General features: G+C 34.3%; 1 non-coding gene across 1 annotated transcript; it reads right to left on the bottom strand.

The window, feature by feature from the left end:
- Window positions 1–12,153: 12,153 nt before the first annotated feature.
- LOC121225715 (small nucleolar RNA R71) lies at window positions 12,154–12,260 on the bottom strand. The gene has a single exon (XR_005923581.1). It is a non-coding gene; the product is annotated as a small nucleolar RNA R71 (small nucleolar RNA).
- Between the last annotated feature and the right edge of the window lie 1,940 nt (window positions 12,261–14,200).

The raw sequence follows: 14,200 nt of genomic DNA, 5'->3' as shown, positions 1-14,200 counted from the left end.
TTACACCGTTTTACTTTCCTCTATCTTATAAAGCTTGCGGACTCATGAAGGTTGGAGGACGGTTAGAGCTTTGATCACACTATCAACAATCTTGTTTTGGATTTAAAAAAACTATTCATTTTGATATAATGGCATGTATAGGGTAACTTATCTTTTTAGTTATATGTGTCATTTAAATTAGCCAAGTGTAATGGCTCATGATAGTTAACAATTTATTTTGTATATGGCCATGAGATATGGTTCATATTTTACTATTGGGTTGTAACCCTTGTTAATCATGCATGCATGCAAGTGTTCATGTTAATGTGGTTGTTTGAGAATGATGGATGTGAATAATGGCCTATTGAATTGTAATGAATCATGAACTATAAAAATGGCCATAACAATGTAATAATGGGCAAAGTTGGAAAGAGGGTTATAAAAGCTAGTAGTTACATATTGGTATGAAAAGATTAAAGGAAGTTTTTAAACTTGAAATAGTCCTAAATAATATTAGGGGCATAATTTTAATCATGAATATAGGTACTTGAGTAGCTAGATATGCCTTGTTGCATGCTAAGAAAAATGTATAAGTAAGTAAGTCTTAAGGGTGACAAACGGCTTGGAAAATAGCCTAGAATTTGTCCACACGGTCTGCCCCATGGGCTTGTTGTTCAACCATGTGTCCCCTGTACCTTAGTTTTACTAGTCAGAATGTCCCGTAGTAAACACACAGGCTAAGACAAAGGCATGTGTCTTGGCCGTGTGAGGGACACGGCCTACCCACATGGGCGTGTACTCTGGCCGTGTGAAGTTTGCATCATTTTATGAAAAAAATCATTAAATTTTTAATTAATCACACGGTTTGGCCACACAGGCGTGTGATGTAGCCATGTGACCAAAATTTGGTGCTAATGTCATAGTCAGAGAGTTATACAGCCCGAGGACATGGGCGTGTTGAAAGCACACGAGCATGTCCCCGGTCTCACACAGGTGTGTGACTCAATTCTATGGAAAAATCATCCAATTTTTTCTGAAGTTTTCGGTTTGGTCTCGAACTATCCCCTTTGCATGTTATGGACCTCGTAGGTCCATATAAGGGACGATGAACATGTATATGATTGAAGTTGGTTTGAAAGGAAGTTTTATAGCTCGGTTTTGCATGAATATTTGTGTACTTGCCAGGTAATGCCTTGTACCCTGTCCCAGCCTCGGATACGGGTAGGAAGTGTTACATTTTTTGTACGAGCCAATGATGAACCCATTAAGTGACTGCGTCCAACCCTACATTGCTGGGGTGGTCATCGTTGCCTCTTCTGATGAAGTTTCCTACTCCTCACCTCTACCTAGAATAGATACGGCTTGCCAACGACTCTAAACCACGACATGTACTTTAAACAGGCCATCGTGTCTGCTGAGTAAAATGGTTCATGGATGGGTAAAAATTTCATCCTATGATCCCAAAGTGTCGTTGTCTTCATTGTGAATCTCCTTCTAGTTGTTATCATTCTTCCCTCGAAGGTCTTCATTGTGCAACTCATCCTTATGTCCTGATGGCAGTGAAATTTTTTTCCTACACCTGAACTGTCACATCACCCAATCCAATTCTAGTATTTCCACCGTCGCATACACTATGAATGGCACCTTCATGTCCCACATTATCTGATTGGCCAACAATTCTAATGGGATGTAGGATATGATATTATTGTAGGCATATGGCATCCATTCAAATTAAAGTGCACAATTGTAAATTCCGTTATGTACGGAATTTATTTTACAAATTATTACATAATTAATGTAGGTTTGAAAGAATAAGTAACTAACCTTGGCTTCTGAGCATTGATATAATAGCAGCCTAATATCTTCCAGCTGCCGGGTAGTCCTACATAACTTAGCACCTGGTTCCACATGTACAAGTGATATGTTAGTTCAAACATTTAATAAATAAAAACAAATACTATACAAACTACTTATTTATTAAAAAAAAATTTTACCTTGTCACCAACGGGAACATGTATTGGTCACTCACTCGGTGATGTACAAATGGTAGTCGCCACTAGGCTCAGAACTGTAGCAGGAGTAGGCAACCACCGATTAACATCTTATCCAGTTCTGTCACCTAACACAACTCCTGGTACAACGTGGCCAACACAGTTGATCCCTAAATTAGTTTTCTGCACTTTTTGAAGTCCTCTTTGGTGTAGTAGCCGCATTATGTGAACCAAAGTTCAAGATATATCAAGCAAAAATGTTTCCGATCAATCTCAAGATGAATGCTCAGGCATATTTTTTTTTAATGACTTTGATCACGTGCGGAGGAAGCTTCTTGAAATTGGTTTCCAACCACTTCATCCGTATCTGACCACCTTCGAACGAGTTCAAGACCTTGCCTAATAATGACGTGCATAGGTCCTATTTACCGAGAACAATCATTGATCCCGCGATGACTGGCCCATCCACCGGCAGATCGAGTTGTAACGCTACGTCTTAAAGTGTGATTTTACACTCGCTGCATGTAGGATGGGCAGTGTATGTTTCAGGCCTTCATTTTTCCACCAATGTGCTGATGAGTGTAGGATCGAATTTACAGTCCCCGAGCATACAAGATGTATGCAAGAATCCTGTCTCTTACAAGTAACCCCGAAGTTTGGTGATTGGAAGCATTGCTAAATTATGTATGATCCCCTACAAAACATGATCATCCGCTTATTTAAAACGAGAAAAAAATTATTTTAGAATATTAAAAAAATTAAATTTAACTTAATTGAATATAACAAAATTTAAAATTCTGCCTTACCATTACTACTTGAGCAACAGAAATGTGATTCTCATCTAAGCAAATTAAATAGGTTGTCATTCGTGAAAACTTAATCCGTATGAATAAAATATATAATAATTAAAGAAAACTAATATTTTTAAACGAGAACATCAAAAAGTTTACAACAATAGCTTTAGAAAAATGAGATAATTAGAGAGTTAAGAGAGTTGAGAAAATAGAAAGATTTGAGAGAATAGGATGTGAGTTAAAAAAAGTAAAATTGGGTGGTATTTATAGGAAAAATTTCGAACCGTTCAGCTTTTAAATTTTTTTACCGTTGGGGGAAAGCGCGGCGCGTTTTTCATGTCTCTCGCTAAAAATGGCTTATGTAACACCCCGTACCCGAGACCGTTGCCGGAGTCGGACACGAGGGGTTCACAGACTAAATTCGCTTACTATCGCAGTCCATTTTAAAATGTTCCAGGCAGTTGGCTAACTGCGATACTGTCACCTTAAAAATCATATCTTGAGTTTCACAACTCGAAAATCAGTTTTGTAATTTTTCCGTGAAAATAGGCTCATATGCCCATCTACATATTTTTTTCTAGAATTTTTGGTCAGGCCAATTAGTACAGTTTATTAGTCAAAATATCCCATGTTACAGGGATCGACTACACTGACCTTTGCGCATTACGACTTGGATATCTCCCTGCACAGGGCTTCAATACTTATGCCGTTTGTTTCTATAGAAACTACACTCAGAGAGGAATCCAGAAATATATGGCATAACTCCTAATTATCTCTGGTTAATTTATAATGAATTTCCAAAGTCGGAACAGGGAATCCAAAAACCGTTCTGGCCCTGTCTCACGAGAACCTGAATATCTCTTAACATACTGTTGATATGATCATTTCGTTACTTTCCTATGAAAATAGATTCATCAAGTTTCGTTTACATAATTTATTCACTATTTAATTCCAATCCTACTATTTTTAGTGATTTTCCAAATCTACATCACTGCTGCTGCCAGCATCTGCCTTTAAGGTAGACTTTACCTATTTCATAGTTTCCATGATTCAACTAGCCCTTTTTGCATAAATAGCACAAATCATGATAGCGATTAACCATTCCATACCAAATGATTATAACATTATGCTCGAACATATATAAGCCATTTTCGCATGGCTATATACATTAACCAAAATATTCTTCCGCCACTAGTCTATTTTATACATGCCATAAGACAATCCGAAACATAGCAATACCAAACAGTGGATAGTGATAGTGTGACTAGTTGCTGACGATCCCCGAGCCTGTAGCTTCGTAATGAGATCTATAAAACAGAGGAAACAGAGTAAACGGAGTAAGCATTACAATGCTTAGTAAGTTTTAAGCAGTGTCAACAGATACCAATCAAATTATAACATAGTTGTTCGTATTTTTATTTCACTCTTCCTTCGGGCATACCATCCCTTTACCGAATCTGCACATCTCATCATATACAATAGGCAGATAAACTTTCACATAAAAGTGAGCTCATGTGACATAGATATATCGTATGATTTCACATCACCTCTCACACTGATCCGATGTCACATAATCATAGGAATAGTCTCATAGATTGCTCTCGTATGCATCACATAACTACCTTATGATTTAGTGCAAATCAAGCTCACATATAAACTTGGAGTACATACCTGTTTAACCTTTCGCATTGAATATATTTATAAGCAATTCTTATTACGAAGTCTTACCCGGACATAATCTCCACACGAAGTTATCGGGTCTTACCCGGACAAAATCCCCACACGTAGTCATCGGGTCTTTAGAGCTCGATATAGTACAAGCACGAAGCTTAAGGACATTAATCAGTGATAATATTCTCGCATAAAGCCTGCGGGGTTTTAACCCGGATATAGTACTGACACAAATGCCCTTCGGGACTTATCACATTTATGCACTTTCACATCCATCACATTGGCCACTCGGCCCTGTCACATATATACACTTTCACATTCATCACATCGGCCATTAAGCCTTATCACGCATATACACTTTCACATTCATCACATCGGCCATTAAGCCTTATCACATATATATACACTTTCACATTCATCACATCGGCTATTAGGCCTTATCGCACATATACACTTTCACATTCATCACATCGGCCATTAAGCCTTATCACATATATATACACTTTCACATTCATCACATCGGCCATTAGGCCTTATCACATATATACACTTTCACATTCATCACATCGGCCATTAAGCCTTATCACATATATACACTTTCACATTCATCACATCGGCCATTAGGCCTTATCACAATTTAGAATTCACATATGGGTTTAATCAATAGCTTATAAGCAACTAAAACAAGTTTATCAAGGTTTACAACACAATCTCAAATTCAGCACAAGCTGTTTTTCCTGAGCAATAGTCACTAAATTATTTATAACTGGAGCTACAAAACTCCAAATGACTTTCCGTAAATTTTTCCTGAATATAGACTCGTATGTCTTCCATCCATAAAATTTCCAGAATTTTAGGTTTGGCCAATCAATACCAGATTTTTTCTTAAAGTTTTCCCCTGTTTCACTGCTTGACTAATCTGACCACTCTTCACTACGAATCAAATTTCTCATTATCAGAAATTCCTTTGCTTACACTGTTTCTTTTATAAGAAACTAGACTCATTAAGCTTTAATTTCATGTCTCATTCAGCCTCTAATTCAAATCCATGAATTTATGGTGATTTTCTAAATTCATGTTACTGCTGCTGTCCTGAGCAGGTTTATCACAATTTTACTCTTCTGACATATCCTTTCAGCACTTCATAATATCATATCCATTTGGCAACATATCATATCAATAACTTACCTATACTTCATAATAACCATTAGGCTATATGCATAAAGATTTACAATAGAGTTATGATTCTTTTAATATGTGCTTAACATATCATACTCAATCACATTATAGGCTTTAATACTTAAAACTTACCTCGATCGCTAATGTACGTCAATTCCGACTATTCGACCAATTTCCCTTTTTCCACGATCCGACTTTGTTTCCTTGAGTTCTTGAGCTAATGAACCAAATTTAAACTTATCACATCACTATTGTGTAAAACCACATTCGATTATATTATAATTCGGTTAGCAAGAAATACACTTATTCCTTATAACATTTAGCTTCGAGATCACCACCTCAATCATCTCAAGTACCAAACATGCATTAATACTCTCTTTAGTACAATTTCGTTACTTTAACTAAATACTAAACATATCCTTTTGCTTATCTATACACATCCGCCTTTTAACTCATACCAATCATAACAAATAGCATAATATTTGTTAACATATAAAATTATGGTTGACATTACATCATTTACTTCCACTAACCATTTAAGCATAACCTAAGCGCATACATTGCATTGACAAACCAAACCAAAATATCCAATACATAGTCAAACATATAATTGTTATTTCACTCCTTTTCGAACTAATTTATAAAATGCATTCTCAAAGCCATAGCATATCATACATGAAACTTACCAAAGATGAATTAATCATAAGCTATTTATAGTACCTTAACCAAACACAACAACTAACTTCACACATATTTTTTTCTATGCAAATACCAAAGCCGAATCAGCTAAATATACTTATGAATATATATATCATCATCGAAATCACCTAAGCTTAGACATCATTTCTTAATTCCAAGCAAGTTGCCGAATGCAACCTTACTAAATTTTCATGAATTCAAATCATGGATTCAATATACCATTACCATGAAATCAACAACCAAAAATTCATAGACAATTTAGGAAAAATCACATAAAATCGTAACACAAAAGGCATTCATCTAACACTAGATTTTTAAATTCTAACATCAAACTCAAATTTCTTAGCTCATCAACTCATGGCCGAACATCAATTATTCACCAAAACAAATTTTAACTCATGGGTTTTAGAGAAAATTAAGTAAGGGATTCAATGATACTAAAAATTAACAAAACAACTTGAATTTCACCTTGAATTGTTGCTTCCAAATGGCCGAAACTTCAAAGCCACAAATTTTATTTTCTTTCTCCTTTGTTCGGCCTCCAAGATGAACTACATGCATGTTCTCTTTTTTTTTTCTTTCTAATCTCAAGTTACGGCAATGGTAGAGTGAGGATGAACCACCTTTGTTTTTATCACCCATTTCTTCTTTTAATTATTCTTTCTTCCATAATATAAAGCCACTAACTATTATCATGCTAAAATGAAATGCATATAATATCTATCAACTATCATTATGGCCGGCCACTAATTAAAAGTGGTCCATTTGACATGCAAGTCCCTCATGTCAATAACTCATGCATTATTTGGCCACTTTAAATTTCACCTATCACATTATCAAGTCTTATCACATGGGTCCTTTCTTATAAATTAACACCGCCTTGATAAAAATCAAGGCACGAAATATTCACACATACAAATTCCACATACAATAAGCACAGAATATAACATCTAATTATTTTTGTGACTCGGTTTCGTGGTCCCGAAACCACTTTCCGACTAGGGTCACTTTAGGGGTGTCACAGCTTATTTCCCTAATTTTTGAAATTAATGGCCTAAAACCCTAATTTTAAAAAAATGAACATATACCGTTAGATTAGTTGGTTAATTTAGTAAGGAAATATGTTAAGTTATTTTATATTATATCATCTAAACTAAAGAATTTTACATTCCAACATACTGAACCAAAAGAGAATTTAGTGCTACTAATAATGGAACAAAAATCCTACACCCCTACTCAGTACCCTATTTCCAGTCTACTAATAATATTTGCCAGGTGGCACAATTAAGTAAAAAACAATTTGCCTCTTTTTTTTTTCTCATTTCTCTTCACAGTTCATTCGGTCCCTATCTAGCTCTTCTTTTTTTTTTGTTCTTTAGATTTTAATTTTCTTTTCCAATATGAGTATATGAGAGTTGAAAAACATGCATTTTCTTAAACTTTTCAAGCATGGAAAGTACTTCTCTATGCTTTCAATCATTCACCTCTAAAATCGGCTTGGAAATTCTTACTTCATTACTCTTTATTTCCTTGCCACATGTTTGAAAATATAAGTGTCGGGGCTCTATGTGTCCCCTCTGTCGTAGTCCTTTACTTTGAGGTGTGAAACTAGGCATTACTTTGAAAGTCATAATTTTCAATTTCTTTCTAGTTTTAGGGGTTATGTGAATTAGGGTTTGGTTTTAGGAGTTATATAATTGAGTTTCAAAAATTTATTTTTGAGTTAAATATTTTATCAAATTAAATCAATTACAACTCTCAGATACCTATAATTGAAAAGTAAATAATGATCTAAAAATTTAAAAAAGAAAAAGAAGAAAAACCAAATAGGACATATGAACTACAAGGAGAAAGGAAAAATCCCAGGAATCGAATAAACTGTGAGGCGAAAGGTGAAAAAGCAAAAAAAATCCTTTTTACATAATTGTGCCACATGGCAAATCGTTATTGGTAGGATAAGAAATAGGCACCAAGTAGGGGTAGAAGATTTTTGTTCACCAATAATGTGCTATATAAATATATTAAGTTATTTTATATTCTATCACCCAAAATAAAAAATTTTACATCCCAACTAATTAAGCCAAATGAAAATCTAGTGCTACCAGTAATGTAGGTAATCAAATATCCTCAAATCCAAAAAATCATTAAAAACATACTTAAATTCCTTAAAAGTACAAATTTATTTTTTGAAAGTAAAAAATTTATCCTTAAGCTAATAGTAACTAACCAAACCTCTATTTTTTTTTACAAAAAATCATCAATTTTTCTGATGATAATAATTACTTTCTTTCTTCAAACAAATTTTTTAACATATTTAATTTGGATTTAATTTACATATGCCATTTCATTCCTTCTTTTGGATTGTTTTTTAATTTCTAGTTTAAGTAAGAAGCTTTGTCCCCTAAGAGATTTTAGATTAATTTTTTTAGACAAAGGGAAGAGCTCTTTTTGTGAGAAAATTGATGGTGGTGCACAGAGTAGAGGGATGGTGGGGGAGCATACAACAAAGAAAAGGAATGAAAGGAAGAGGGAGAAAAATAGATAAAGAGGCATGAAAGGACAAAAAAAGGCATTGAAAAGATAGATAGATAGAGAGAGAGAGATCATGATACTTGCGAGTAAGTGTGTCCCAACGTGCGTGCACTAAGGCCATAAATCAACACACACAAAAAAAATTATAATTTAGCAGTGTACTACAAGTGTGACAGGTCAAGTTGTAATATTTATAGTGTTACAATGGAACACTCGAGTATTCTGAGGATCAAACCCAAGAGAATTCAGGGGATAAATGATTCCTAAGCAAAAAGCATGAAACTAAGAAGTATGAAACTAAGAAGTCGCAAGAAGCAGGAAACTAAGAAGTCTAGCTAACTACTTGCTAAGTCCTATATTACGACAATTCATAATTAAAGAGTTAATTACACTAATTAACTACCTAACACTAAAAATGACCAAATTGTAAGACAAATAAAACTAAGAAATTAACAATTCAATAAACAAAAATGTTTAGTTGACTACCATGTTGCTGATCAGTCTTTGGGTTGGAGATCTAAAAAGTCTAAACTTCTAATAGGTGCAATTTTACCGATCGATCTTCATTTTACCAAATTAGATAATTTAGTACAGTTTATCTCTCGACCTTATCAAACTAGCTTAGGACAACAAATTGGTACTCAATAGGATCTCCTCTCAGTCTCACCTATCTATGTTTTCCCCAAGAGGAGTTAATTCTAAGTTTTGAATTTTATTCAATTTAGTATAGTTTTTACAATTTAGTCACTTTACCAAAAACAAATCAAAAAACATTTCCATCAACCAACCCCCATAGATTTAGCTACTTGTAAACTACAAAATATATAGGATTTTTCCTATGCAATTTATTACCTTTTTACTTAAATTCATTGTTAAAACTAAGTAATTGTTTAATAAATTAATGGAATATGTGAAAATATGAAATTAGGATATAAAAATTATTAAAATGTGATTTTATACTTTATTATATAGTTTTCATACATAAAATGGCTTATTTTATATTTATTTGAATATATTATATTTTTAAGACATAAATGGCCATGCATGATTAAATTAAATAATAAAATATAAGATTATATTTAATAATTCATTTTAAAATATTTCATTAATAATTTTGTTTGCAATTAATTAATTATTTTATTCTTTGATCTTTTAATTTATTGATTTATTCTGGACAGGTGTGATAGCTTTGTTGGATTACAAAAACCATCCAATTTGAAGACCAAGTCAACTCAAATTCGGCTACACATGGTTGTCCACATAAACCACTTTTTGGTTTAATTACACAAGGTCCTTGCAATGTTGAAGAAATTAGAGATTTGCTCGAAGATTTACATTTGACCGAGTCTCAGTCCTGAGTTGTTCTAGCATTTAAATTGCTTAAAAATCAAACAAAATTCAACTCAAATCCACTAAGCATGATAGACCACTCATTGGAAAAGCTTGAAGAGACCAAACCTCTCTATTTTTAGGAAACTACTCTCATCTCTTCACTTATAAATAAGACATCATTTCACCATTCCTAATCATCCCTCATCCCTCATCCCTCGTCATTCTCTCTTCTCTCTCAATTCTCTTAGCGTTTTCCATTCACCATGTCTAGCATCATCACTTCATAGAGATTTTAGCAATTAAGCCTCTAAAAGAACCCTTAGTCTGCCACCTAGGAAAGCCATCAACAAAGCAGCAAAGAGAAGGAGCGAAGGAGCCTCGTCAGTCAGAGTCTTGGGTGACAGCCACTCTGATTTTGGTTTAATCTTTCTTTTATTTAATTTAATCTAAAAATGTTTGCTATGTGTTCTTTGTTCTTGTTTACAACAATGTTAGCTTAATTTTATTTAAGTTAGGATGATTGCTTTGATTAAATAATATTTGTTTGATTCATGCTTATGATGTTTGTACCTCAATCGATCATGTTTTCAATTAAAATCAAGTCTGCATTTCGTTCATACATGATTGAAATGCACCTGAATTAGCTGAGCGATCCTAACCAGACAACGGCTAGTGGATGCATAATTGAAATCTACATGCTCAATTTAGATCCTAACCCGATTAAATTGCAGGTTGCATAACAACTCTAACCAAGCTCTGTTATCTGCATAGTTTTTAGATTTGTTTGATTAAACTATTTCAAACCTAGCACGTCCCTGTTACCTCACATGAATGCTAAGAAACCCTTAGTAAATAAGGATCAGTAAAATGCGTATTTACTAAGTAAAGGATTCCGAAAGGACCTAATGTGGTTTCCAAACTCATGAAAGATCAATTTGCCATGGAATATTTTTCCGAATGTTATTAAGCATGTTGATAATAAAGTGAGTTTAATTAAAGTAATTGTCCTAGTTTATTTATGTTATAATTGTTGCAAATTGTGTTTAATTTTGCTAAAATCTATTTCATTCATATAGTTTGCATAATTAGGACAATTTGCATTTAGTTTAATATATTTAATTTTAATCGTCACTTCTCAACCGTATTGTGTTTTTATTTACCAAGTTGTTAGTATAATTTCACAATTAAGTGATTTAACACAAATCCAATCCCTGTGAAGACGATAACTCGATACTTACTTATTACTTGATAATGACTTGTACACTTGTATAAACCTACGCGTTACAAGTTTTTGGCAACGTTGTCGAGGATTGTTAACTGTTACCATAGTCATTTTTTTGTGAAATTTTTTACTTCCAAGTTGGTTAATTTCTAACATTACTAGCTTATTAATTTTAATTTTGTGATTTTCTTTTGAGGTGTTTATGAGCATAGATCGGCTTATCAATTTACTCCCTATAGACCCTAAAATTGAGCGAACTTTTAGACAAAGAAGACGTGAACGAACAGCTCAAAGACAAGTCAAGATAGATCTTGGAAATCAGAATCAAGACCAAGGGAATGAAGCCGATCATGTATGAAATCCCATTCTCATTGCTGATGATAGGGATCAATGCATTAAAAAATATGCTGTGCCACTTTTCAGTGAGTTAAATCCAAGAATTAGAAGGCTAGATATTAAGACAACCCAATTTGAATTGAAAGCAGTGATGCTTCAAATGCTTCAAACGGTGGGCCAATTTAGTGGTATGCCCACAGAAGATCCATATCTCTACCTTCAATTGTTTATGGAGGTGAGTGATTCATTCAAGATAGCCAGTGTGACTGAAAATGCAGTAAGGTTGAAGTTGTTTCCGTACTCGTTGCGAGATCGAGCACGACCATAGCTCAATTCATTGCCACTAAGTTCCATATCTACATGGCAAGAATTAGCAGAGAGATTTTTGGTTAAGTATTTCCTGCCTACCAAAAATGCTAAGTTGAGGAACGAGATCACAACTTTCCAACAATTGGATGACGAGTATTTGTATAAGGCTTGGGAGTGATTCAAGGAGTTACTTTGTAAGTGTCCTCATCATGGGATTCCTCATTGTATCTAGTTGGAGACATTCTATAATGGTCTCAATGCACATACAAGATTGATGGTAGATGCTTCTGCAAATGGTGCAATTTTTTCTAAGTCTTATAATGAGGCTTATGAGATCATTGAGAGGATCACGAGTAACAACTATCAATGGCCAACAAATCGAACAAGTTCAAGAAGATGTGTAACCAGAGTTCATAAAGTTGACGCACTTACTTCATTATCAGCTTAGGTATCGTCTATTTCCTCTATGTTAAAATAGCTTAGTGCTAATAGTGCTAATAATTTTGTAGCTTAGCCACCAAGTCCATTTAAAGTATTTTCCTATGTGTACTGTGACCTTCTTTTGAGAATTGTCCATCAAATCCCGAGTCAGTGTACTATGTGGGGAACCAATATCAAAATAGGAGGGGAAAAGGACCCCGGACCAACTTTTACAGTCCTTCATGGCATAATCATCCTAACTTTTCTTAGAGCAACCAAGAAAATGGACCGAGCAAAAATTTCTCCCAGCATAGACCCAACCAATCTCAAGGGTTTAATCAGGAAGCTCTAAAACCACCTTAAGCTGAGGCATCAAACAATTTGGAGAACTTTTTGAAAGCATACATGGCAAAAAGAATAATGCTTTGATCCAAAGTGAAGCAGCAACATTGAAAAATTTGGAAAACCAAATGGGTCAATTAGCTACGGAGCTTTGTAATATACCACAAGGAACCTTGCCGAGCGATACTGAGAACCTAAGAAATTTGGGTAAAGAAGATATTAAGACAATGGCAATTCAAGAAGTTTTTAGATGTTCTAAAGCAATTACCCAGGAAGCTTTACTATACTTTGTAACATTAGTGAATCTTACTATGGTAAAGCTTTGTGTGATTTATGAGCGAGTATCAACTTGATGCCTAAGTCTATTTTCAAGATGCTAGGGATAGGTGAAGTAAGGCCTACAACTGTGACACTTCAACTAGCGGATCGATCTTTAGCATATCCTGAAAGAAATATCGAGTATGTTTTGGTAAGAGTCGATAAATTTATTTTTCCTGCTGATTTCATTGTCTTAGATTTTGAAGCAGATAAGGAAGTGTCGATCATCCTTAGGAGACCTTTAGCCACCGGAAGAACGTTAATTGATGTGCAGAAAGGTGAACTCACCATGTAAGTTCAAGATGATCAGGTAACCTTTAACATTTTTAAAGCGATGGAATTTCCTGATATGAGAGGAGAGTGTTCAGTTATGGAAGAGATAGAAACCTTGGTTTCTATGGAAAGCAATTTTGAAGAAGATCCATTAGAGAAAGCCTTAGATTTTGACACTTTGAAAGATGAAGAAGGTAAAGAAAACATGGCTTTGATGGAAGCCAATCCAAGAAATTTATTCAATCCACACAGTTTGAACGATTGGAGGTAGAAGCTAGAGAATTTGTGCAACCGAAGTTGTCAATTGTAGAACCACCAAAACTCGAACTAATGGTACTTCCTGTCCATTTGAAATATGTTTATTTAGGTTATTGTTCTACTTTTCCTGTTATTAGTTTAGCAGAATTGATGAAAGATGAAGAGGAGCAATTAATTGATGTTCTAAAGGAATTTAAGAAAGTAATTGGTTGGACTATAGCTGATATTCGAGGTATAAGCCCTTCTTTTTGCATGCATAAACTTATTTTAGAAGAAGGTGAAATAGCTCGAATTGATGGGAAAAGGAGGCTCAATCCTATTATGAATGAAGTTGTGAGAAAGGAAGTGATCAAATGGTTAGATGCAGGAATCATCTATCCTATTTCAAATAGTTCATGGGTAAGTCCGGTGCAGTGTGTGCTAAGAAAGGTGGAATCACGATTGTTGAAAATGAGCGTAACGAGTTGATTCCAACGAGAACTGTTACTGGTTGGAGAATTCTTATTGATTATAGAAAATTGAATAAAACCACTCAGAAGGACCAT

This window comes from Gossypium hirsutum, chromosome A03, assembly GCF_007990345.1.
Source record: "Gossypium hirsutum isolate 1008001.06 chromosome A03, Gossypium_hirsutum_v2.1, whole genome shotgun sequence".
Lineage (NCBI taxonomy): Eukaryota > Viridiplantae > Streptophyta > Magnoliopsida > Malvales > Malvaceae > Gossypium > Gossypium hirsutum.
The sequence above is the reverse complement of the archived record's forward strand: the minus strand, read 5'-3'. Positions and strand labels throughout refer to the sequence as shown.